Source organism: Saccopteryx leptura, chromosome 3 (assembly GCF_036850995.1).
Source record: "Saccopteryx leptura isolate mSacLep1 chromosome 3, mSacLep1_pri_phased_curated, whole genome shotgun sequence".
Lineage (NCBI taxonomy): Eukaryota > Metazoa > Chordata > Mammalia > Chiroptera > Emballonuridae > Saccopteryx > Saccopteryx leptura.
Window position 1 is genome coordinate 77,323,404 of NC_089505.1, and position 5,649 is coordinate 77,329,052.

The following is a 5,649-nucleotide window of genomic DNA, read 5'->3' on the forward strand; positions in this document are numbered from 1 at the left end:
AGGAATGGGGCATAGACACTAGAAGATTTGGGAATGTCTTTGCTGGATATGTAAAACAGTTATCACTACTGTGTTATCTTGTGGTGTAAGAATGCTTTTTCCTTTTAATAGATCCTATAGATAGATGTTGTAAGCTTGTTAGTAACTGACTATTGTACCACGCTCCCTCCTTACCCAACCCAACCAGTACTTGATTTTGTATAAAAGGTCTAAAACAGTAAGAGGGCCTACATGATTTGGGATTGTGCCCCATGTAGCTAGCTGACTAATTAATAAACTCAAATTTCTTCTGTAACCTGCCTGGTGTCTCTATGTAACCTGTGGATTGCAGTACTTTACAACAGCCATAAAAAGAGGACAGTTTTAGACCATTGTTTATTAATAAACAAATATTGCCTGACCTGTGGTGTCGCAGTGGATAAAGTGTCAACCTGGAAACGCTGAGGTTGCCGGTTCAAAACCCTGGGCTTGCCTGGTCAAGGCACATATGGGAGTTGATGCTTTCTTCTCCTCCCCCCTTCTCTCTCTCTCTCTGCCCTCTCTATAATGAATAAATAAAAATAAAATCTTAAAAAAAAAGTATATTTAAAAAAAAATTAAAAATAAACAAATATCAGTTATATTCATTAGAGATAACTAAAAATATAATGAATTTGGAAGGACTTTAGCCAGGATGAATTTTAACTGAGCATCAGATATTTATTTTTACATAGATGATAAAATATACTGACTTGGGCCCTGGCCAGTTTGCTCAGTGGTAGAGCATTGGCAAGTGTGTGGTTGTTTTGGGTTTGATTCCTGGCCAGAGCACACAGGAGAAGTGCCCATCTGCTTCTCCACCCTTCCCCCTTTCCTTTCTCTATGTCTCTCTCTTTTCCTCCCACATCCAAGGCTCCATTAGAGCAAGTGTTGGTCAAATAAGTTTTTAAATATATATATGTTTGCTCGCATATAGTAGTTTGCACTGGGTGTGGAAGACAGGCTGTAAGTCAGCAAAGTCATTATAGCCTAAGATTTAGTTTTAAGACTAAGACTTTCCCACCATTTTAATACTAAGATCTTTTCAAAACTAAGCTTCTCCCTACACACTTGACTGGTGCATGATGTGTGGTGGGCCACTCTTATGAGGAATTCCATTTATGCCTCAGATAAGTGACTTTGTATAAGAGATTTCCTTATTAATATATTGGTTTAAAGGTTTTGATTTCTACACTATAAAATGGGGCAGACTGAGGGGGCTCGCTCAGTTCCTGAAATTAGCATTATAAGGAGAAGCAGCCAAGATGGTGGAGTACTGAGGGAGAAGCCAGTTTGTGCAGAGAGAAGGAGATGGGGAACAGAGGTGAATAAGGCTGGTGAAGTTAGAAACCTTTGATTCTAGGAAACTCGGATGAGTCAGTGGCTTTGGGAGCCCTGAATGGAAAGGGAAGTGTTTTCCCACTGTGTGTATTTCTTGCCCACTGGGTGCAAGCTAGGATTAAAGGTAAATGGCCCACCAGTTCTTGGCTCTGTTGTTTCATTACCATTTGTCCAAATCAAATGAAAACTTGCACAGGCCAGGTGACTGTGATGGTGGCCGTGGCTACTGGCTTTACAGCAAGGTTGGTTTGGGCATTGAGGATGCCTCCATGGCCTTCACCTACGGTGCTAGTATAGCTCCAGTTGCAACAAACCAATGCCCCAATGGGCAGAGTATCACCTCCTGGTGCACTTGCAAACTGGACCCCAGTTGGGCGCATGTGGGAGTGTAAGGCCAGTAGTCACGGCCAGGGCCACTATCACAGCAGCCAGTTGGCCCATGCAGGTTCGCATTGGATTCGGACAGATGGTAAAGAAACGGCGGAGTCAAAAACTGATAGGCCATTTTCTTTAATCCTAGCTTGCACCTGGCGGGCAAGTAAAAACACACACTGGGCTCCAAAACCCACTCACATTCAGTGCTCACAAAGCTACTGACTTATCCGAGTTTCCTAGAATCAAAGGTTTCTAGCTCACCAGCCTTATTCTCCTCAGTTCCCCATCTCCTTCTGTTGGGCAGATAAAATGTACTATGCTCACTTTGTTAAAGATTACGCTGCCCACGAGGAGGCCATCGCCCAGGTGATATTAATGTGTGTTGGGGTGGGCTAAAGGCAGGCAGAATCCTTGTAGCCTGGGGCTTGGTTTTGGGATTAAGCCTTTCCTACCCTTTTTTGATGTGGGGTGGTACAATCCAATCATGCCTCAGAGAAGTGACTCTACTAGAGACTTCCCTATTTTGTATATTGGATTAGAGGTTGTGAAGCTACAATATAAAATGGGGCCAGAACAGAGCTTGCGCTCTTGGTTCCTGAGATTATCATTAGAGGAGAGCAGAAAGAGGCCATGTGGCCAGGAGAAGCAGCCAAGATGGTGGAGTGCTGAGTGATATGCCAGTTTTTGCAGAGTTTGTATCTGGCATAAGGAAGGAGATGGGGAACTGAGGAGAATAAGGCTGGTGAGCTAGAAACCTTTGATTCTAGGAAACTCGGATAAGTCAGTGGCTTTGTGAGCACTGAATGTGAGTGGGTTTTGGAGCTCAGTGTATGTTTTTACTTGCCCACCGCGTGCAAGCTAGGATTAAAGACTATGGCCCACCAGTTTGTGGCTCCGTTGTTTCTTTACCGACTGTCCGAATCCAATGTGAACCTGCATGGGCCAGGTGGCCGCTGTGATGGCAGCCCTGTCTTCTGGCTTTACACCTTCCTTATCCCAGATACAAACTCTGCACAAACTGGCATCTCACTCAGCACTCCGCCATCTTGGCTGCTTCTCCTGGCCACATGGCCTCTTTCCGCTGCTCTCTGCTCTGCTCCCTCTGCTCTCTCATGCTAATTATCCCAGGAACCAAGAGAGCAAGCTCTCATTCTGCCCCCATTTTATAGTGTAGATTCCAAACCTTTAATCCAATATACAAAATAGGGAAGTCTCTAATACAAAGACACTTCTCTGAGGCATGATTGGATTGTACCACCCCACATCAAAAAAGATGGGAAAGGCTTAATCCCAAAACCAAGCCTCAGGCTACTATGATCCTGCCTGCCCCCAACATACATTAATATCACCTGGGCAACGGCCTTCTCATGGGCAGCATCATATTTAACAAAGTGAGCATAATATACTTTATCTGCCCAACAGGGAGTCTCTCTGCCTCCCCACTTCTCACATGAGAAAAATACAAAAAAACCCAGAAAACAAACAAACACAAAAACCTTCTAAAAAAATAAAAGAATGTATACTGACTTGGGCAATAAATCTGAGAGTTAAACACTAATAAACTTCCATCAATATATACGTCTCAAGCCCTGGCCGGTTGGCTCAGCGGTAGAGCATCGGCCTGGCGTGTGGGGGACCCGGGTTCGATTCCTGGCCAGGGCACATAGGAGAAGCGCCCATTTGCTTCTCCACCCCCACCCCCTCCTTCCTCTCTGTCTCTCTCTTCCCCTCCCGCAGCCAAGGCTCCATTGGAGCAAAGATGGCCCGGGTGCTGGGGATGGCTCCTTGGCCTCTGCCCCAGGCGCTAGAGTGGCTCTGGTCGCAGCAAAGCGACGCCCCAGAGGGGCAGAGCATCGCCCCCTGGTGGGCAGAGCGTTGCCCCTGGTGGGCGTGCCGGGTGGATCCCGGTTGGGCGCATGTGGGAGTCTGTCTGACTGTCTCTCCCCGTTTCCAGCTTCAGAAAAGAAAAGAAAAAATATATATATATACTTCTCAAAAAAATTAAAAAGTATAACTTATGTAGCAAATATCAAAATTTGAATGCAAGGGGCCCTGGCCAGTTGGCTTACTGATAGAGCATCGGCCCTGCATGTGGAAGTCCTATTTAGATTCCCAGTCAGAGCCCACAGGAAAAGCAACCATCCTCTTCTCCACACCTCTTCCTTCTCTTTTCCTCCAGTAGCTGTGGCTGGAATGAGCAAGGTGGCCCCAGGCTTAGGATGGATCCATAGCCTTGCCTCAGGCACTAAAATAGCCAGACTGCTGAGCAAGGGAGGAGCATTGTAAGGTCAGTGGCCTCCACAGTCATGGCCATTAACATGCAGGTTCTCGCCTGACCTGTGGTGGCGCAGTGGATAAAGCGTCAACCTGGAAACACTGAGGTTGCCGGTTCAAAACCCTGGCTTGCCTGGTCAAGGCACATATGGGAGTTGATGCTTCCTGCTCCTCCCCCTTCTCTCTCTCTCTCTCTCTCCCCCTCCCCCTAAAATGAATAAATAAATAATTAATTAATTAAAAAAAAAAAACAAAACAAAACATGCAGGTTCTCACTGAATTTGGACAGACAATAAAGAGACAACGGAGCCAAAAAATGGTGGGCCATTCGTTTATTAAAATCTCACACCGGCCGACAAGCAAACAGACAGGGAAAACACTTCTTTTTCATTCAGGGCTCCTAAAGCCTTGATGCATTCTCCAGTTCCACAACCAGAAGAATTTTCTCTGGTTCCTCCTAGATTTAAATGCCCCACCAGTCTCAGTGGAGCTTGTAAAGTCCATCCACTCAGGTACCCCAACTTTACACCTTCTCTCTCTGCAAAAACTGGCTTCTTCTTCAGCACTTTGCATTCTCTCTGCTCTCTGTAGAGAGACACTGCATCTGAATGCATCCAGCCTAAGTGCAGCTGAGAGCAGAGGGAGGGCCCTCCTCGACCTTGAGAGACCTGGCAAGGCAAGGTCACTGAAATAACTTGAAGGCTGTTCCTGACATTGACCCCAAAAGCAGGGCGGCAAGCACACAGTGCTACCTCAGGCTCAGGATGTCCCGGTATGCTTGTAAGACAGAACGTCAAGTAGTTTTAGATTTGAAGTCATTTCTTTTGGGCCAATATGTTACCCTTTTGTTTAAGCATATAAAATAAACAGGGTTTCCAGGCTCAGCATCATTGTGTTTCTATCAGAGCACAATATCCCACCTGGCCCAAATTTGATGTACGTCTCTGTTTTTTCCTTCATCCTCCCTTGTAGGCACTCAAGTCTTCACTTCCCCAGGCTGGTTGAGGCAGCTCTCCTGCAAAAACTAGAGGGCCCACAAAGACCCCTCCTCTGGCAAACATTAGCAAAACAACGGCTCCTCCCAAGTAGGAATACAATCTGCAATTTGCAATCAACCGCCTTGCTTTGAGGGGAGGCACACACATGGGTGCACAGCACAATTTCTTAACAATATATGTGAGCAAACCCAAAAATACAATGTTTACAAACATATTGGCCCAACCAGCAGCCTCAGTTGGGCAGAACATCAACCCCAGACAGTCGTTGCCAGGGGATCCTGGTTAGGGAGGAGGGTCATGAAGGCACTATCTCTCCCCATCCCTGCCTCTCACTTGATTAAAAAAATTTTTAATCTATGGAAGGTCATCATGATATGGAGTTCGGAAAAAAATATTTCAATTTAAGGAATAGGCCCTGGCCGGCTGGGAATAATGTGGAAGATCAAACCAACAAATAAGATCAGGCTATAACGAATGAGAGCAGGTGGATGGACCCAGGCCCGCCCCTGCACGCGCCCCTCTACCATTTTTTATTTACATGCAGACCCGCCTCGTAACACACTCGGCCAATTGCAGAAGGGTTCATTCGGGCATTGATTCCGCCTAGGTTTTGAGGCAATGCGCACGCGCGGGTTGTCACAGA